General features: G+C 43.4%; 16 non-coding genes and 1 pseudogene across 16 annotated transcripts; all 17 read right to left on the reverse strand.

The window, feature by feature from the left end:
• Nucleotides 1-377: 377 nt before the first annotated feature.
• Nucleotides 378-496, reverse strand: LOC136757825 (5S ribosomal RNA). The gene has a single exon (XR_010819642.1). It is a non-coding gene; the product is annotated as a 5S ribosomal RNA (ribosomal RNA).
• Nucleotides 497-1554: 1058 nt separating this feature from the next.
• Nucleotides 1555-1673, reverse strand: LOC136757826 (5S ribosomal RNA). The gene has a single exon (XR_010819643.1). It is a non-coding gene; the product is annotated as a 5S ribosomal RNA (ribosomal RNA).
• A 1058-nt stretch (nt 1674-2731) lies between these two features.
• Nucleotides 2732-2850, reverse strand: LOC136757828 (5S ribosomal RNA). Its single transcript, XR_010819645.1, has one exon. It is a non-coding gene; the product is annotated as a 5S ribosomal RNA (ribosomal RNA).
• Nucleotides 2851-3916: 1066 nt separating this feature from the next.
• Nucleotides 3917-4035, reverse strand: LOC136757926 (5S ribosomal RNA). The gene has a single exon (XR_010819738.1). It is a non-coding gene; the product is annotated as a 5S ribosomal RNA (ribosomal RNA).
• Nucleotides 4036-5090: 1055 nt separating this feature from the next.
• LOC136757001 (5S ribosomal RNA) lies at nt 5091-5209 on the reverse strand. Its single transcript, XR_010819050.1, has one exon. It is a non-coding gene; the product is annotated as a 5S ribosomal RNA (ribosomal RNA).
• Nucleotides 5210-6275: 1066 nt separating this feature from the next.
• LOC136757829 (5S ribosomal RNA) lies at nt 6276-6394 on the reverse strand. Its single transcript, XR_010819646.1, has one exon. It is a non-coding gene; the product is annotated as a 5S ribosomal RNA (ribosomal RNA).
• Nucleotides 6395-7460: 1066 nt separating this feature from the next.
• Nucleotides 7461-7579, reverse strand: LOC136756716 (5S ribosomal RNA). The gene has a single exon (XR_010818780.1). It is a non-coding gene; the product is annotated as a 5S ribosomal RNA (ribosomal RNA).
• Nucleotides 7580-8620: 1041 nt separating this feature from the next.
• LOC136756744 (5S ribosomal RNA) lies at nt 8621-8739 on the reverse strand. The gene has a single exon (XR_010818807.1). It is a non-coding gene; the product is annotated as a 5S ribosomal RNA (ribosomal RNA).
• Nucleotides 8740-9793: 1054 nt separating this feature from the next.
• LOC136757174 (5S ribosomal RNA) lies at nt 9794-9912 on the reverse strand. Its single transcript, XR_010819214.1, has one exon. It is a non-coding gene; the product is annotated as a 5S ribosomal RNA (ribosomal RNA).
• A 1066-nt stretch (nt 9913-10978) lies between these two features.
• LOC136756860 (5S ribosomal RNA) lies at nt 10979-11097 on the reverse strand. Its single transcript, XR_010818915.1, has one exon. It is a non-coding gene; the product is annotated as a 5S ribosomal RNA (ribosomal RNA).
• Nucleotides 11098-12152: 1055 nt separating this feature from the next.
• Nucleotides 12153-12271, reverse strand: LOC136757335 (5S ribosomal RNA). The gene has a single exon (XR_010819368.1). It is a non-coding gene; the product is annotated as a 5S ribosomal RNA (ribosomal RNA).
• A 1066-nt stretch (nt 12272-13337) lies between these two features.
• On the reverse strand, nt 13338-13456 carry LOC136757231 (5S ribosomal RNA). The gene has a single exon (XR_010819269.1). It is a non-coding gene; the product is annotated as a 5S ribosomal RNA (ribosomal RNA).
• A 1055-nt stretch (nt 13457-14511) lies between these two features.
• On the reverse strand, nt 14512-14620 carry LOC136757592 (uncharacterized; annotated as a pseudogene).
• Nucleotides 14621-15686: 1066 nt separating this feature from the next.
• Nucleotides 15687-15805, reverse strand: LOC136755920 (5S ribosomal RNA). Its single transcript, XR_010818028.1, has one exon. It is a non-coding gene; the product is annotated as a 5S ribosomal RNA (ribosomal RNA).
• Nucleotides 15806-16871: 1066 nt separating this feature from the next.
• LOC136757147 (5S ribosomal RNA) lies at nt 16872-16990 on the reverse strand. Its single transcript, XR_010819188.1, has one exon. It is a non-coding gene; the product is annotated as a 5S ribosomal RNA (ribosomal RNA).
• Nucleotides 16991-18046: 1056 nt separating this feature from the next.
• On the reverse strand, nt 18047-18165 carry LOC136756145 (5S ribosomal RNA). The gene has a single exon (XR_010818248.1). It is a non-coding gene; the product is annotated as a 5S ribosomal RNA (ribosomal RNA).
• Nucleotides 18166-19220: 1055 nt separating this feature from the next.
• On the reverse strand, nt 19221-19339 carry LOC136757381 (5S ribosomal RNA). Its single transcript, XR_010819409.1, has one exon. It is a non-coding gene; the product is annotated as a 5S ribosomal RNA (ribosomal RNA).
• Nucleotides 19340-19956: the final 617 nt, after the last annotated feature.

Here is a 19956-nt window from a genome sequence, read left to right on the forward strand (position 1 = left end):
ATTGAATGTGATCTTTGCTCTCAAGTATGTTCCCAAGTTTTACACTTTCGTGCTTTGCATGAATGGGAATGGAACCGTGTGTGTTGAATGAGGCTCCTTGTGAGCACTGAACTTTGTCCGGTGGAGTTCCTTTTTGTGTTGCTGTAATTGTGTCATTTCTCGATGAGAAAGATTAGGCAACATTTAGTCACTTCTAGCCATGATGCTCAATTTATTTATGAATGTACCCTAGTTACTAGGGACCGTTTACGTTGGAGAACAAGATCTATTGTATGCCTGTGTATTTGGGGAAGTCAAATCTGAAATAATGATGAAATTGCGTGTATCCAAAGTTAAAACTCGTGATTTGTCGCCCTCTGGTGTGTAAAAGATGCAAAAGCTTACAGCACCTGGTATTCCCAGGCGGTCTCCCATCCAAGTACTGACCAGGCCCGAGCCTGCTTAGCTTCCGAGATCGGACGAGATCGGGCGTATTCAGGCTAGTATGGCCGTAAGCCAGGGAGGCTGTCCCTGACGCTCTACTTAAAGGGAAGGCAATATCCGTTTCTGCCGCTCATACTTGCAGTTGAACTGTCTCTCTACTCTAAAGTCCGGGACACACCAGCGCGCCGCAGACAGTCCCTGCTAACACGAAACGTTGTGGCAACGTTGTGCGTTAGCTGGGGTGCCACACCAGACCGGAACTATATATTACAAAACGAACACATTGTCTTGATAAAACAGCTGTAATTGAGTGCCTGACACGCCAGTCAAGCGCAATCTTGAGAAGGTGTGCATTTCAGTAAGGATTTCAATTGACATGCAGTATGAAACTGAAAGGAGGTTGCATCACTATGATGCATAACATTGCATGTATTGTATTTTCAAGTGTGTGCATTCATCCTGTTGTCATTTTGTTTTGAAAGTAGAAGAATCATTTTTGCTGAGGTTGCTGAGACAAATGTAAACCAGTAAAACATATGAAGAGAAACAAACCTTGAATATAAGTTCAGTTGTTTAAACATTTGACAAACTATGGTGAGGGGGTAAGAAAACACACAAATCCAGCAGCTCCTGTATTTCAATACACCAGAACCCAATATTATTGGCGAGTCGGGTAGTCCATCATCACAGTTCGAGGGCAGGCATCATTTCAGTAATTTCATCCCGTTGCATTCACATCCGTGCCTTGAATGAGATTGAATGTGATCTTTGCTCTCAAGTATGTTCCCAAGTTTTACACTTTCGTGCTTTGCATGAATGGGAATGGAACCGTGTGTGTTGAATGAGGCTCCTTGTGAGCACTGAACTTTGTCCGGTGGAGTTCCTTTTTGTGTTGCTGTAATTGTGTCATTTCTCGATGAGAAAGATTAGGCAACATTTAGTCACTTCTAGCCATGATGCTCAATTTATTTATGAATGTACCCTAGTTACTAGGGACCGTTTACGTTGGAGAACAAGATCTATTGTATGCCTGTGTATTTGGGGAAGTCAAATCTGAAATAATGATGAAATTGCGTGTATCCAAAGTTAAAACTCGTGATTTGTCGCCCTCTGGTGTGTAAAAGATGCAATAGCTTACAGCACCTGGTATTCCCAGGCGGTCTCCCATCCAAGTACTGACCAGGCCCGAGCCTGCTTAGCTTCCGAGATCGGACGAGATCGGGCGTATTCAGGCTAGTATGGCCGTAAGCCAGGGAGGCTGTCCCTGACGCTCTACTTAAAGGGAAGGCAATATCCGTTTCTGCCGCTCATACTTGCAGTTGAACTGTCTCTCTACTCTAAAGTCCGGGACACACCAGCGCGCCGCAGACAGTCCCTGCTAACACGAAACGTTGTGGCAACGTTGTGCGTTAGCTGGGGTGCCACACCAGACCGGAACTATATATTACAAAACGAACACATTGTCTTGATAAAACAGCTGTAATTGAGTGCCTGACACGCCAGTCAAGCGCAATCTTGAGAAGGTGTGCATTTCAGTAAGGATTTCAATTGACATGCAGTATGAAACTGAAAGGAGGTTGCATCACTATGATGCATAACATTGCATGTATTGTATTTTCAAGTGTGTGCATTCATCCTGTTGTCATTTTGTTTTGAAAGTAGAAGAATCATTTTTGCTGAGGTTGCTGAGACAAATGTAAACCAGTAAAACATATGAAGAGAAACAAACCTTGAATATAAGTTCAGTTGTTTAAACATTTGACAAACTATGGTGAGGGGGTAAGAAAACACACAAATCCAGCAGCTCCTGTATTTCAATACACCAGAACCCAATATTATTGGCGAGTCGGGTAGTCCATCATCACAGTTCGAGGGCAGGCATCATTTCAGTAATTTCATCCCGTTGCATTCACATCCGTGCCTTGAATGAGATTGAATGTGATCTTTGCTCTCAAGTATGTTCCCAAGTTTTACACTTTCGTGCTTTGCATGAATGGGAATGGAACCGTGTGTGTTGAATGAGGCTCCTTGTGAGCACTGAACTTTGTCCGGTGGAGTTCCTTTTTGTGTTGCTGTAATTGTGTCATTTCTCGATGAGAAAGATTAGGCAACATTTAGTCACTTCTAGCCATGATGCTCAATTTATTTATGAATGTACCCTAGTTACTAGGGACCGTTTACGTTGGAGAACAAGATCTATTGTATGCCTGTGTATTTGGGGAAGTCAAATCTGAAATAATGATGAAATTGCGTGTATCCAAAGTTAAAACTCGTGATTTGTCGCCCTCTGGTGTGTAAAAGATGCAAAAGCTTACAGCACCTGGTATTCCCAGGCGGTCTCCCATCCAAGTACTGACCAGGCCCGAGCCTGCTTAGCTTCCGAGATCGGACGAGATCGGGCGTATTCAGGCTAGTATGGCCGTAAGCCAGAAAGGCTGTCCCTGACGCTCTACTTAAAGGGAAGGCAATATCCGTTTCTGCCGTTCATACTTACAGTTGAACTGTCTCTCTACTCTAAAGCCCGGGACACAGCAGCGCGCCGCAGATAGTCCCTGCTAACACGCCACGTTGTGGCAACATTGTGGCAACGTTGTGCGTTAGCTGGGGTGCCACACCAGACCGGAACTATATATTACAAAACGAACACATTGTCTTGATAAAACAGCTGTAATTGAGTGCCTGACACGCCAGTCAAGCGCAATCTTGAGAAGGTGTGCATTTCAGTAAGGATTTCAATTGACATGCAGTATGAAACTGAAAGGAGGTTGCATCACTATGATGCATAACATTGCATGTATTGTATTTTCAAGTGTGTGCATTCATCCTGTTGTCATTTTGTTTTGAAAGCAGAAGAATCATTCAACAGGTTGCTGAGACAAATGTAAACCAGTAAAACATATGAAGAGAAACAAACCTTGAATATAAGTTCAGTTGTTTAAACATTTGACAAACTATGGTGAGGGGGTAAGAAAACACACAAATCCAGCAGCTCCTGTATTTCAATACACCAGAACCCAATATTATTGGCGAGTCGGGTAGTCCATCATCACAGTTCGAGGGCAGGCATCATTTCAGTAATTTCATCCCGTTGCATTCACATCCGTGCCTTGAATGAGATTGAATGTGATCTTTGCTCTCAAGTATTGTCCCAAGTTTTACACTTTCGTGCTTTGCATGAATGGGAATGGAACCGTGTGTGTTGAATGAGGCTCCTTGTGAGCACTGAACTTTGTCCGGTGGAGTTCCTTTTTGTGTTGCTGTAATTGTGTCATTTCTCGATGAGAAAGATTAGGCAACATTTAGTCACTTCTAGCCATGATGCTCAATTTATTTACGAATGTACACTAGTTACTAGGGACCGTTTACGTTGGAGAACAAGATCTATTGTATGCCTGTGTATTTGGGGAAGTCAAATCTGAAATAATGATGAAATTGCGTGTATCCAAAGTTAAAACTCGTGATTTGTCGCCCTCTGGTGTGTAAAAGATGCAAAAGCTTACAGCACCTGGTATTCCCAGGCGGTCTCCCATCCAAGTACTGACCAGGCCCGAGCCTGCTTAGCTTCCGAGATCGGATGAGATCGGGCGTATTCAGGCTAGTATGGCCGTAAGCCAGAGAGGCTGTCCCTGACGCTCTACTTAAAGGGAAGGCAATATCCGTTTCTGCCGCTCATACTTGCAATTGAACTGTCTCTCTACTCTAAAGTCCGGGACACACCAGCGCGCCGCAGACAGTCCCTGCTAACACGAAACGTTGTGGCAACGTTGTGCGTTAGCTGGGGTGCCACACCAGACCGGAACTATATATTACAAAACGAACACATTGTCTTGATAAAACAGCTGTAATTGAGTGCCTGACACGCCAGTCAAGCGCAATCTTGAGAAGGTGTGCATTTCAGTAAGGATTTCAATTGACATGCAGTATGAAACTGAAAGGAGGTTGCATCACTATGATGCATAACATTGCATGTATTGTATTTTCAAGTGTGTGCATTCATCCTGTTGTCATTTTGTTTTGAAAGCAGAAGAATCATTCAACAGGTTGCTGAGACAAATGTAAACCAGTAAAACATATGAAGAGAAACAAACCTTGAATATAAGTTCAGTTGTTTAAACATTTGACAAACTATGGTGAGGGGGTAAGAAAACACACAAATCCAGCAGCTCCTGTACTTCAATACACCAGAACCCAATATTATTGGCGAGTCGGGTAGTCCATCATCACAGTTCGAGGGCAGGCATAATTTCAGTAATTTCATCCCGTTGCATTCACATCCGTGCCTTGAATGAGATTGAATGTGATCTTTGCTCTCAAGTATGTTCCCAAGTTTTACACTTTCGTGCTTTGCATGAATGGGAATGGAACCGTATGTGTTGAATGAAGCTCCTTGTGAGCACTGAACTTTGTCCGGTGGAGTTCCTTTTTGTGTTGCTGTAATTGTGTCATTTCTCGATGAGAAAGATTAGGCAACATTTAGTCACTTCTAGCCATGATGCTCAATTTATTTACGAATGTACCCTAGTTACTAGGGACCGTTTACGTTGGAGAACAAGATCTATTGTATGCCTGTGTATTTGGGGAAGTCAAATCTGAAATAATGATGAAATTGCGTGTATCCAAAGTTAAAACTCGTGATTTGTCGCCCTCTGGTGTGTAAAAGATGCAAAAGCTTACAGCACCTGGTATTTCCAGGCAGTCTCCCATCCAAGTACTGACCAGGCCCAAGCCTGCTTAGCTTCCGAGATCGGACGAGATCGGGCGTATTCAGGCTAGTATGGCCGTAAGCCAGGGAGGCTGTCCCTGACGCTCTACTTAAAGGGAAGGCAATATCCGTTTCTGCCGTTCATACTTACAGTTGAACTGTCTCTCTACTCTAAAGCCCGGGACACACCAGCGCGCCGCAGACAGTCCCTGCTAACACGCCACGTTGTGGCAACATTGTGGCAACGTTGTGCGTTAGCTGGGGTGCCACACCAGACCGGAACTATATATTACAAAACGAACACATTGTCTTGATAAAACAGCTGTAATTGAGTGCCTGACACGCCAGTCAAGCGCAATCTTGAGAAGGTGTGCATTTCAGTAAGGATTTAAATTGACATGCAGTATGAAACTGAAAGGAGGTTGCATCACTATGATGCATAACATTGCATGTATTGTATTTTCAAGTGTGTGCATTCATCCTGTTGTCATTTTGTTTTGAAAGCAGAAGAATCATTCAACAGGTTGCTGAGACAAATGTAAACCAGTAAAACATATGAAGAGAAACAAACCTTGAATATAAGTTCAGTTGTTTAAACATTTGACAAACTATGGTGAGGGGGTAAGAAAACACACAAATCCAGCAGCTCCTGTATTTCAATACACCAGAACCCAATATTATTGGCGAGTCGGGTAGTCCATCATCACAGTTCGAGGGCAGGCATCATTTCAGTAATTTCATCTTGTTGCATTCACATCCGTGCCTTGAATGAGATTGAATGTGATCTTTGCTCTCAAGTATGTTCCCAAGTTTTACACTTTCGTGCTTTGCATGAATGGGAATGGAACCGTGTGTGTTGAATGAGGCTCCTTGTGAGCACTGAACTTTGTCCGGTGGAGTTCCTTTTTGTGTTGCTGTAATTCTGTCATTTCTCAATGAGAAAGATTAGGCAACATTTAGTCACTTCTAGCCATGATGCTCAATTTATTTATGAATGTACCCTAGTTACTAGGGACCGTTTACATTGGAGAACAAGATCTATTGTATGCCTGTGTATTTGGGGAAGTCAAATCTGAAATAATGATGAAATTGCGTGTATCCAAAGTTAAAACTCGTGATATGTCGCCCTCTGGTGTGTAAAAGATGCAAAAGCTTACAGCACCTGGTATTCCCAGGCGGTCTCCCATCCAAGTACTGACCAGGCCCGAGCCTGCTTAGCTTCCGAGATCGGACGAGATCGGGCGTATTCAGGCTAGTATGGCCGTAAGCTAGGAATGCTGTCCCTGACGCTCTACTTAAAGGGAAGGCAATATCCGTTTCTGCCGTTCATACTTACAGTTGAACTGTCTCTCTACTCTAAAGCCCGGGACACACCAGCGCGCCGCAGACAGTCCCTGCTAACACGCCACGTTGTGGCAACATTGTGGCAACGTTGTGCGTTAGCTGGGGTGCCACACCAGACCGGAACTATATATTACAAAACGAACACATTGTCTTGATAAAACAGCTGTAATTGAGTGCCTGACACGCCAGTCAAGCGCAATCTTGAGAAGGTGTGCATTTCAGTAAGGATTTCAATTGACATGCAGTATGAAACTGAAAGGAGGTTGCATCACTATGATGCATAACATTGCATGTATTGTTTTTACAAGTGTGTGCATTCATCCTGTTGTCATTTTGTTTTGAAAGCAGAAGAATCATTCAACAGGTTGCTGAGACAAATGTAAACCAGTAAAACATATGAAGAGAAACAAACCTTGAATATAAGTTCAGTTGTTTAAACATTTGACAAACTATGGTGAGGGGGTAAGAAAACACACAAATCCAGCAGCTCCTGTATTTCAATACACCAGAACCCAATATTATTGGCGAGTCGGGTAGTCCATCATCACAGTTCGAGGGCAGGCATCATTTCAGTAATTTCATCCCGTTGCATTCACATCCGTGCCTTGAATGAGATTGAATGTGATCTTTGCTCTCAAGTATGTTCCCAAGTTTTACACTTTCGTGCTTTGCATGAATGGGAATGGAACCGTGTGTGTTGAATGAGGCTCCTTGTGAGCACTGAACTTTGTCCGGTGGAGTTCCTTTTTGTGTTGCTGTAATTGTGTCATTTCTCGATGAGAAAGATTAGGCAACATTTAGTCACTTCTAGCCATGATGCTCAATTTATTTACGAATGTACCCTAGTTACTAGGGACCGTTTACATTGGAGAACAAGATCTATTGTATGCCTGTGTATTTGGGGAAGTCAAATCTGAAATAATGATGAAATTGCGTGTATCCAAAGTTAAAACTCGTGATTTGTCGCCCTCTGGTGTGTAAAAGATGCAAAAGCTTACAGCACCTGGTATTCCCAGGCGGTCTCCCATCCAAGTACTGACCAGGCCCGAGCCTGCTTAGTTTCCGAGATCGGACGAGATCGGGCGTATTCAGGCTAGTATGGCCGTAAGCCAGGGAGGCTGTCCCTGACGCTCTACTTAAAGGGAAGGCAATATCCGTTTCTGCCGCTCATACTTACAGTTGAACTGTCTCTCTACTCTAAAGTCCGGGACACACCAGCACGCCGCAGACAGTCCCTGCTAACACGAAACGTTGTGGCAACGTTGTGCGTTAGCTGGGGTGCCACACCAGACCTATGTATTACAAAACGAACACATTGTCTTGATAAAACAGCTGTAATTGAGTGCCTGACACGCCATTCAAGCGCAATCTTGAGAAGGTGTGCATTTCAGTAAGGATTTCAATTGACATGCAGTATGAAACTGAAAGGAGGTTGCATCACTATGATGCATAACATTGCATGTATTGTATTTTCAAGTGTGTGCATTCATCCTGTTGTCATTTTGTTTTGAAAGCAGAAGAATCATTCAACAGGTTGCTGAGACAAATGTAAACCAGTAAAACATATGAAGAGAAACAAACCTTGAATATAAGTTCAGTTGTTTAAACATTTGACAAACTATGGTGAGGGGGTAAGAAATGACACAAATCCAGCAGCTCCTGTATTTCAATACACCAGAAGCCAATATTATTGGCGAGTCGGGTAGTCCATCATCACAGTTCGAGGGCAGGCATCATTTCAGTAATTTCATCCCGTTGCATTCACATCCGTGCCTTGAATGAGATTGAATGTGATCTTTGCTCTCAAGTATGTTCCCAAGTTTTACACTTTCGTGCTTTGCATGAATGGGAATGGAACCGTGTGTGTTGAATGAGGCTCCTTGTGAGCACTGAACTTTGTCCGGTGGAGTTCCTTTTTGTGTTGCTGTAATTGTGTCATTTCTCGATGAGAAAGATTAGGCAACATTTAGTCACTTCTAGCCATGATGCTCAATTTATTTACGAATGTACCCTAGTTACTAGGGACCGTTTACGTTGGAGAACAAGATCTATTGTATGCCTGTGTATTTGGGGAAGTCAAATCTGAAATAATGATGAAATTGCGTGTATCCAAAGTTAAAACTCGTGATTTGTCGCCCTCTGGTGTGCAAAAGCTTACAGCACCTGGTATTCCCAGGCGGTCTCCCATTCAAGTACTGACCAGGCCCGAGCCTGCTTAGCTTCCGAGATCGGACGAGACCGGGCGTATTCAGGCTAGTATGGCCGTAAGCCAGGGAGGCTGTCCCTGACGCTCTACTTAAAGGGAAGGCAATATCCGTTTCTGCCGCTCATACTTGCAGTTGAACTGTCTCTCTACTCTAAAGTCCGGGACACACCAGCGCGCCGTAGACAGTCCCTGCTAACACGAAACGTTGTGGCAACGTTGTGCGTTAGCTGGGGTGCCACACCAGACCGGAACTATATTTTACAAAACGAACACATTGTCTTGATAAAACAGCTGTAATTGAGTGCCTGACACGCCAGTCAAGCGCAATCTTGAGAAGGTGTGCATTTCAGTAAGGATTTCAATTGACATGCAGTATGAAACTGAAAGGAGGTTGCATCACTATGATGCATAACATTGCATGTATTGTATTTTCATGTGTGTGCATTCATCCTGTTGTCATTTTAATTTGAAAGCAGAAGAATCATTCAACAGGTTGCTGAGACAAATTTAACCAGTAAAACATATGAAGAGAAACAAACCTTGAATATAAGTTCAGTTGTTTAAACATTTGACAAACTATGGTGAGGGGGTAAGAAAACACACAAATCCAGCAGCTCCTGTATTTCAATACACCAAAACCCAATATTATTGGCGAGTCGGGCAGTCCATCATCACAGTTCGAGGGCAGGCATCATTTCAGTAATTTCATCCCGTTGCATTCACATCCGTGCCTTGAATGAGATTGAATGTGATCTTTACTCTCAAATATATTTCCAAGTTTTACACTTTCATGCTTTGCATGAATGGGAATGGAACCGTGTGTGTTGAATGAAGCTCCTTGTGAGCACAGAACTTTGTCCAGTGGAGTTCCTTTTTGTGTTGCTGTAATTGTGTCATTTCTTGATGAGAAAGATTAGGCAACATTTAGTCACTTCTAGCCATGATGCTCAATTTATTTACGAATGTACGCTAGTTACTAGGGACCGTTTACGTTGGAGAACAAGATCTATTGTATGCCTGTGTATTTGGGGAAGTAAAATCTGAAATAATGATGAAATTGCGTGTATCCAAAGTTAAAACTCGTGATTTGTCGCCCTCTGGTGTGTAAAAGATGCAAAAGCTTACAGCACCTGGTATTCCCAGGCAGTCTCCCATCCAAGTACTAACCAGGCCAGAGCCTGCTTAGCTTCTGAGATCGGACGAGATCGGGCGTATTCAGGCTAGTATGGCCGTAAGCCAGAGAGGCTGTCCCTGACGCACTACTTAAAGGGAAGGCAATATCCGTTTCTGCCGCTCATACTTGCAGTTGAACTGTCTCTCTACTCTAAAGTCCGGGACACACCGGCGAAGAAAAGACAGTCCCTGCTAACACGCCACGTTGTGGCAACGTTGTGGCAACGTTGTGCGTTAGCTGGGGTGCCACACCAGACCGGAACTATATTTTACAAAACGAACACATTGTCTTGATAAAACAGCTGTAATTGAGTGCCTGACACGCCAGTCAAGCGCAATCTTGAGAAGGTGTACATTTCAGTAAGGATTTCAATTGACATGCAGTATGAAACTGAAAGGAGGTTGCATCACTATGATGCATAACATTGCATGTATTGTATTTTCAAGTGTGTGCATTCATCCTGTTGTCATTTTGTTTTGAAAGCAGAAGAATCATTCAACAGGTTGCTGAGACAAATGTAAACCAGTAAAACATATGAAGAGAAACAAACCTTGAATATAAGTTCAGTTGTTTAAACATTTGACAAACTATGGTGAGGGGGTAAGAAAACACACAAATCCAGCAGCTCCTGTACTTCAATACACCAGAAGCCAATATTATTGGTGAGTCGGGTAGTCCATCATCACAGTTCGAGGGCAGGCATCATTTCAGTAATTTCATCCCGTTGCATTCACATCCGTGCCTTGAATGAGATTGAATGTGATCTTTGCTCTCAAGTATGTTCCCAAGTTTTACACTTTAGTGCTTTGCATGAATGGGAATGGAACCGTGTGTGTTGAATGAGGCTCCTTGTGAGCACTGAACTTTGTCCGGTGGAGTTCCTTTTTGTGTTGCTGTAATTGTGTCATTTCTTGATGAGAAAGATTAGGCAACATTTAGTCACTTCTAGCCATGATGCTCAATTTATTTACGAATGTACCCTAGTTACTAGGGACCGTTTACGTTGGAGAACAAGATCTATTGTATGCCTGTGTATTTGGGGAAGTCAAATCTGAAATAATGATGAAATTGTGTGTATCAAAAGTTAAAACTCGTGATTTGTCGCCCTCTGGTGTGTAAAAGGTGCAAAAGCTTACAGCACCTGGTATTCCCAGGCGGTCTCCCATCCAAGTACCGACCAGGCCCGAGCCTGCTTGGCTTCCGAGATCGGACGAGATCGGGCGTATTCAGGCTAGTATGGCCGTAAGCCAGGGAGGCTGTCCCTGATGCTCTACTTAAAGGGAAGGCAATATCCGTTTCTGCCGTTCATACTTACAGTTGAACTGTCTCTCTACTCTAAAGCCCGGGACACAGCAGCGCGCCGCAGACAGTCCCTGCTAACACGCCATGTTGTGGCAACGTTGTGGGTTAGCTGGGGTGCCACACCAGACCGGAACTATATTTTACAAAACGAACACATTGTCTTGATAAAACAGCTGTAATTGAGTGCCTGACTTGCCAGTCAAGCGCAATCTTGAGATGGTGTGCATTTCAGTAAGGATTTCAATTGACATGCAGTATGAAACTGAAAGGAGGTTGCATCACTATGATGCATAACATTGCATGTATTGTATTTTCAAGTGTGTGCATTCATCCTGTTGTCATTTTGTTTTGAAAGCACAAGAATCATTCAACAGGTTGCTGAGACAAATGTAAACCAGTAAAACATATGAAGAGAAACAAACCTTGAATATAAGTTCAGTTGTTTAAACATTTGACAAACTATGGTGAGGGGGTAAGAAAACACACAAATCCAGCAGCTCCTGTAGTTCAATACACCGGAACCCAATATTATTGGCGAGTTGGGTAGTCCATCATCACAGTTCGAGGGCAGGCATTATTTCAGTAATTTCATCCCGTTGCATTCACATCCGTGCCTTGAATGAGATTGAATGTGATCTTTGCTCTCAAGTATGTTCCCAAGTTTTACACTTTCGTGCTTTGCATGAATGGGAATGGAACCGTGTGTGTTGAATGAGGCTCCTTGTGAGCACTGAACTTTGTCCGGTGGAGTTCCTTTTTGTGTTGCTGTAATTGTGTCATTTCTCGATGAGAAAGATTAGGCAACATTTAGTCACTTCTAGCCATGATGCTCAATTTATTTACGAATGTACCCTAGTTACTAGGGACCGTTTACGTTGGAGAACAAGATCTATTGTATGCCTGTGTATTTGGGGAAGTCAAATCTGAAATAATGATGAAATTGTGTGTATCAAAAGTTAAAACTCGTGATTTGTCGCCCTCTGGTGTGTAAAAGGTGCAAAAGCTTACAGCACCTGGTATTTCCAGGCGGTCTACCATCCAAGTACTGACCAGGCCCGAGCCTGCTTGGCTTCCGAGATCGGACGAGATCGGGCGTATTCAGGCTAGTATGGCTGTAAGCCAGGGAGGCTGTCCCTGACGCTCTACTTAAAGGGAAGGCAATATCCGTTTCTGCCGTTCATACTTACAGTTGAACTGTCTCTCTACTCTAAAGCCCGGGACACACCAGCGCGCCGCAGACAGTCCCTGCTAACACGCCACGTTGTGGCAACATTGTGGCAACGTTGTGCGTTAGCTGGGGTGCCACACCAGACCGGAACTATATATTACAAAACGAACACATTGTCTTGATAAAACAGCTGTAATTGAGTGCCTGACACGCCAGTCAAGCGCAATCTTGAGAAGGTGTGCATTTCAGTAAGGATTTCAATTGACATGCAGTATGAAACTGAAAGGAGGTTGCATCACTATGATGCATAACATTGCATGTATTGTATTTTCAAGTGTGTGCATTCATCCTGTTGTCATTTTGTTTTGAAAGCAGAAGAATCATTCAACAGGTTGCTGAGACAAATGTAAACCAGTAAAACATATGAAGAGAAACAAACCTTGAATATAAGTTCAGTTGTTTAAACATTTGACAAACTATGGTGAGGGGGTAAGAAAACACACAAATCCAGCAGCTCCTGTATTTCAATACACCAGATCCCAATATTATTGGCGAGTCGGGTAGTCCATCATCACAGTTCGAGGGCAGGCATCATTTCAGTAATTTCATCCCGTTGCATTCACATGCGTGCCTTGAATGAGATTGAATGTTATCTTTACTCACAAGTACGTTCCCAAGTTTTACACTTTCGTGGTTTGCATGAATGGGAATGGAACCGTGTGTGTTGAATGATGCTCCTTGTGAGCACTGAACTTTGTGCGGTGGAGTTCCTTTTTTGTTGCTGTAATTGTGTCATTTCTTGATGAGAAAGATTAGGCAACATTTAGTCACTTCTAGCCATGATGCTCAATTTATTGACGAATGTACCCTAGTTACTAGGGACCGTTTACGTTGGAGAACAAGATCTATTGTATGCCTGTGTATTTGGGGAAGTAAAATCTGAAATAATTATGAAATTGTGTGTATCCAAAGTTAAAACTCGTGATTTGTCGCCCTCTGGTTTATTAAAAGGTGCAGAAGCTTACAGCACCTGGTATTCCCAGGCGGTCTCCAACCCAAGTACTGACCAGGCCCGAGCCTGCTTAGCTTCCGAGATCGGACGAGATCGGGCGTATTCAGGCTAGTATGGCCGCAAGCCAGTGAAGCTGTCCCTGACGCTCTACTTAAAGGGAAGGCAATATCCGTTTCTGCCGTTCATACTTACAGTTGAACTGTCTCTCTACTCTAAAGCCCGGGACACACCAGCGCGCCGCAGACAGTCCCTGCTAACACGAAACGTTGTGGCAACGTTGTGCGTTAGCTGGGGTGCCACACCAGACCGGAACTATATATTACAAAACGAACACATTGTCTTGATAATACAGCTGTAATTGAGTGCCTGACACGCCAGTCAAGCGCAATCTTGAGAAGGTGTGCATTTCAGTAAGGATTTCAATTGACATGCAGTATGAAACTGAAAGGAGGTTGCATCACTATGATGCATAACATTGCATGTATTGTATTTTCAAGTGTGTGCATTCATCCTGTTGTCATTTTGTTTTGAAAGCAGAAGAATCATTCAACAGGTTGCTGAGACAAATGTAAACCAGTAAAACATATGAAGAGAAACAAACCTTGAATATAAGTTCAGTTGTTTAAACATTTGACAAACTATGGTGAGGGGGTAAGAAAACACACAAATCCAGCTGCTCCTGTATTTCAATACACCAGAACCCAATATTATTGGCGAGTCGGGTAGTCCAACATCACAGTTCGAGGGCAGGCATCATTTCAGTAATTTCATCCCGTTGCATTCACATCCGTGCCTTGAATGAGATTGAATGTGATCTTTGCTCTCAAGTATGTTCCCAAGTTTTACACTTTCGTGCTTTGCATGAATGGGAATGGAACCGTGTGTGTTGAATGAGGCTCCTTGTGAGCACTGAACTTTGTCCGGTGGAGTTCCTTTTTGTGTTGCTGTAATTGTGTCATTTCTCGATGAGAAAGATTAGGCAACATTTAGTCACTTCTAGCCATGATGCTCAATTTATTTACGAATGTACCCTAGTTACTAGGGACCGTTTACGTTGGAGAACAAGATCTATTGTATGCCTGTGTATTTGGGGAAGTCAAATCTGAAATAATGATGAAATTGCGTGTATCCAAAGTTAAAACTCGTGATTTGTCGCCCTCTGGTGTGTAAAAGATGCAAAAGCTTACAGCACCTGGTATTCCCAGGCGGTCTCCCATCCAAGTACTGACCAGGCCCGAGCCTGCTTAGCTTCCGAGATCGGGCGTATTCAGGCTAGTATGGCCGTAAGCCAGGAATGCTGTCCCTGACGCTCTACTTAAAGGGAAGGCAATATCCGTTTCTGCCGTTCATACTTACAGTTGAACTGTCTCTCTACTCTAAAGCCCGGGACACACCAGCGCGCCGCAGACAGTCCCTGCTAACACGCCACGTTGTGGCAACATTGTGGCAACGTTGTGCGTTAGCTGGGGTGCCACACCAGACCGGAACTATATATTACAAAACGAACACATTGTCTTGATAAAACAGCTGTAATTGAGTGCCTGACACGCCAGTCAAGCGCAATCTTGAGAAGGTGTGCATTTCAGTAAGGATTTCAATTGACATGCAGTATGAAACTGAAAGGAGGTTGCATCACTATGATGCATAACATTGCATGTATTGTATTTACAAGTGTGTGCATTCATCCTGTTGTCATTTTGTTTTGAAAGCAGAAGAATCATTCAACAGGTTGCTGAGACAAATGTAAACCAGTAAAACATATGAAGAGAAACAAACCTCGAATATAAGTTCAGTTGTTTAAACATTTGACAAACTATGGTGAGGGGGTAAGAAAACACACAAATCCAGCAGCTCCTGTATTTCAATACACCAGAACCCAATATTATTGGCGAGTCGGGTAGTCCATCATCACAGTTCGAGGGCAGGCATCATTTCAGTAATTTCATCCCGTTGCATTCACATCCGTGCCTTGAATGAGATTGAATGTGATCTTTGCTCTCAAGTATGTTCCCAAGTTTTACACTTTCGTGCTTTGCATGAATGGGAATGGAACCGTGTGTGTTGAATGAGGCTCCTTGTGAGCACTGAATTTTGTCCGGTGGAGTTCCTTTTTGTGTTGCTGTAATTGTGTCATTTCTCGATGAGAAAGATTAGGCAACATTTAGTCACTTCTAGCCATGATGCTCAATTTATTTACGAATGTACCCTAGTTACTAGGGACCGTTTACATTGGAGAACAAGATCTATTGTATGCCTGAGTATTTGGGGAAGTCAAATCTGAAATAATGATGAAATTGCGTGTATCCAAAGTTAAAACTCATGATTTGTCGCCCTCTGGTGTGTAAAAGATGCAAAAGCTTACAGCACCTGGTATTCCCAGGCGGTCTCCCATCCAAGTACTGACCAGGCCCGAGCCTGCTTAGCTTCCGAGATCAGACGAGATCGGGCGTATTCAGGCTAGTATGGCCGTAAGCCAGGGAGACTGTCCCTGACGCTCTACTTAAAGGGAAGGCAATATCCGTTTCTGCCGTTCATACTTACAGTTGAACTGTCTCTCTACTCTAAAGCCCGGGACACACCAGCGCGCCGCAGACAGTCCCTGCTAACACGCCACGTTGTGGCAGCGTTGTGGCAACGTTGTGCGTTAGCTGGGGTGCCACACCAGACCGGAACTATATATTACAAAACGAACACATTGTCTTGATAAAACAGCTGTAATTGAGTGCCTGACACGCCAGTCAAGCGCAATCTTGAGAAGGTGTGCATTTCAGTAAGGATTTCAATTGACATGCAGTATGAAACTGAAAGGAGGTTGCATCACTATGATGCATAACATTGCATGTATTGTATTTTCAAGTGTGTGCATTCATCCTGTTGTCATTTTGTTTTGAAAGCAGAAGAATCATTCAACAGGTTGCTGAGACAAATGTAAACCAGTAAAACATATGAAGAGAAACAAACCTTGAATATAAGTTCAGTTGTTTAAACATTTGACAAACTATGGTGAGGGGGTAAGAAAACACACAAATCCAGCAGCTCCTGTATTTCAATACACCAGAACCCAATATTATTGGCGAGTCGGGTAGTCCATCATCACAGTTCGAGGGCAGGCATCATTTCAGTAATTTCATCCCGTTGCATTCACATCCGTGCCTTGAATGAGATTGAATGTGATCTTTGCTCTCAAGTATGTTCCCAAGTTTTACACTTTCGTGCTTTGCATGAATGGGAATGGAACCGTGTGTTTTGAATGAGGCTCCTTGTGAGCACTGAACTTTGTCCGGTGGAGTTCCTTTTTGTGTTGCTGTAATTGTGTCATTTCTCGATGAGAAAGATTAGGCAACATTTAGTCACTTCTAGCCATGATGCTCAATTTATTTACGAATGTACCCTAGTTACTAGGGACCGTTTACGTTGGAGAACAAGATCTATTGTATGCCTGTGTATTTGGGGAAGTCAAATCTGAAATAATGATGAAATTGCGTGTATCCAAAGTTAAAACTCGTGATTTGTCGCCCTCTGGTGTGTAAAAGATGCAAAAGCTTACAGCACCTGGTATTCCCAGGCGGTCTCCCATCCAAGTACTGACCAGGCCCGAGCCTGCTTAGCTTCCGAGATCGGACAAGATCGGGCGTATTCAGGCTAGTATGGCAGTAAGCCAGGGAGGCTGTCCCTGACGCTCTACTTAAAGGGAAGGCAATATCCGTTTCTGCCGCTCATACTTACAGTTGAACTGTCTCTCTACACTCATGCCGGGGACACACCAGCGCGCCGCAGACAGTCCCTGCTAACACGCCACGTTGTGGCAACGTTGTGCGTTAGCTGGGGTGCCACACCAGACCGGAACTATATTTTACAAAAAAAAACACATTGTCTTGATAAAACAGCTGTAATTGAGTGCCTGACACGCCAGTCAAGCGCAATCTTGAGAAGGTGTGCATTTCAGTAAGGATTTCAATTGACATGCAGTATGAAAATGAAAGGAGGTTGCATCACTATGATGCATAACATTGCATGTATTGTATTTTCAAGTGTGTGCATTCATCCTGTTGTCATTTTGTTTTGAAAGCAGAAGAATCATTCAACAGGTTGCTGAGACAAATGTAAACCAGTAAAACATATGAAGAGAAACAAACCTTGAATATAAGTTCAGTTGTTTAAACATTTGACAAACTATGGTGAGGGGGTAAGAAATGACACAAATCCAGCAGCTCCTGTATTTCAATACACCAGAAGCCAATATTATTGGCGAGTCGGGTAGTCCATCATCACAGTTCGAGGGCAGGCATCATTTCAGTAATTTCATCCCGTTGCATTCACATCCGTGCCTTGAATGAGATTGAATGTGATCTTTGCTCTCAAGTATGTTCCCAAGTTTTACACTTTCGTGCTTTGCATGAATGGGAATGGAACCGTGTGTGTTGAATGAGGCTCCTTGTGAGCACTGAACTTTGTCCGGTGGAGTTCCTTTTTGTGTTGCTGTAATTGTGTCATTTCTTGATGAGAAAGATTAGGCAACATTTAGTCACTTCTAGCCATGATGCTCAATTTAGTTACGAATGTACCCTAGTTACTAGGGACCGTTTACGTTGGAGAACAAGATCTATTGTATGCCTGTGTATTTGGGGAAGTAAAATCTGAAATAACGATGAAATTGTGTGTATCCAAAGTTAAAACTCGTGATTTGTCGCCCTCTGGTGTGTAAAAGGTGCAAAAGCTTACAGCACCTGGTATTCCCAGGCGGTCTCCCATCCAAGTACTGACCAGGCCCGAGCCTGCTTGGCTTCCGAGATCGGACGAGATCGGGCGTATTCAGGCTAGTATGGCCGTAAGCCAGGTAGGCTGTCCACGACGCTCTACTTAAAGGGAAGGCAATATCCGTTTCTGCCGTTCATACTTACAGTTGAACTGTCTCTCTACTCTAAAGCCCAGGACACACCAGCGCGCCGCAGACAGTCCCTGCTAACACGCCACGTTGTGGCAACGTTGTGCGTTAGCTGGGGTGCCACACCAGACCGGAACTATATTTTACAAAACGAACACATTGTCTTGATAAAACAGCTGTAATTGAGTGCCTGACACGCCAGTCAAGCGCAATCTTGAGAAGGTGTGCATTTCAGTAAGGATTTCAATTGACATGCAGTATGAAACTGAAGGGAGGTTGCATCACTATGATGCATAACATTGCATGTATTGTATTTTCAAGTGTGTGCATTCATCCTGTTGTCATTTTGTTTTGAAAGCAGAAGAATCATTCAACAGGTTGCTGAGACAAATGTAAACCAGTAAAACATATGAAGAGAAACAAACCTTGAATATAAGTTCAGTTGTTTAAACATTTGACAAACTATGGTGAGGGGGTAAGAAAACATACAAATCCAGCAGCTCCTGTATTTCAATACACCAGAACCCAATATTATTGGCAAGTCGGGTAGTCCATCATCACAGTTCGAGGGCAGGCATCATTTCAGTAATTTCATCCCGTTGCATTCACATCCGTGCCTTGAATGAGATTGAATGTGATCTTTGCTCTCAAGTATGTTCCCAAGTTTTACACTTTCGTGCTTTGCATGAATGGGAATGGAACCGTGTGTGTTGAATGATGCTCCTTGTGAGCACTGAACTTTGTCCGGTGGAGTTCCTTTTTGTGTTGCTGTAATTGTGTCATTTCTTGATGAGAAAGATTAGGCAACATTTAGTCACTTCTAGCCATGATGCTCAATTTATTGACGAATGTACCCTAGTTACTAGGGACCGTTTACGTTGGAGAAGAAGATCTATTGTATGCCTGTGTATTTGGGGAAGTAAAATCTGAAATAATGATGAAATTGCGTGTATCCAAAGTTAAAACTCGTGATTTGTCGCCCTCTGGTGTGTAAAAGGTGCAAAAGCTTACAGCACCTGGTATTCTCAGGCGGTCAACCATCCAAGTACCGACCAGGCCTGAGCCTGCTTGGCTTCCAAGATCGGACGAGATCGGGCGTATTCAGGCTAGTATGGCCGTAAGCCAGGGAGGCTGTCCCTGACGCTCTACTTAAAGGGAAGGCAATATCCGTTTCTGCCGTTCATACTTACAGTTGAACTGTCTCTCTACTCTAAAGCCCGGGCCACACCAGCGCGCCGCAGACAGTCCCTGCCAACACGCCACGTTGTGGCAACGTTGTGCGTTAGCTGGGGTGCCACTGCAGACCGGAACTATATTTTACAAAACGAACACATTGTCTTGATAAAACAGCTGTAATTGAGTGCCTGACACGCCAGTCAAGCGCAATCTTGAGAAGGTGTGCATTTCAGTAAGGATTTCAATTGACATGCAGTATGAAACTGAAAGGAGGTTGCATCACTATGATGCATAACATTGCATGTATTGTATTTTCAAGTGTGTGCATTCATCCTGTTGTCATTTTGTTTTGAAAGCAGAAGAATCATTCAACAGGTTGCTGAGACAAATGTAAACCAGTAAAATATATGAAGAGAAACAAACCTTGAATATAAGTTCAGTTGTTTAAACATTTGACAAACTATGGTGAGGGAGTAAGAAAACACACAAATCCAGCAGCTCCTGTATTTCAATACACCAGAACCCAATATTATTGGCGAGTCGGGTAGTCCATCATCACAGTTC

This window comes from Amia ocellicauda, chromosome 8 (assembly GCF_036373705.1).
Source record: "Amia ocellicauda isolate fAmiCal2 chromosome 8, fAmiCal2.hap1, whole genome shotgun sequence".
NCBI classification, from domain to species: domain Eukaryota; kingdom Metazoa; phylum Chordata; class Actinopteri; order Amiiformes; family Amiidae; genus Amia; species Amia ocellicauda.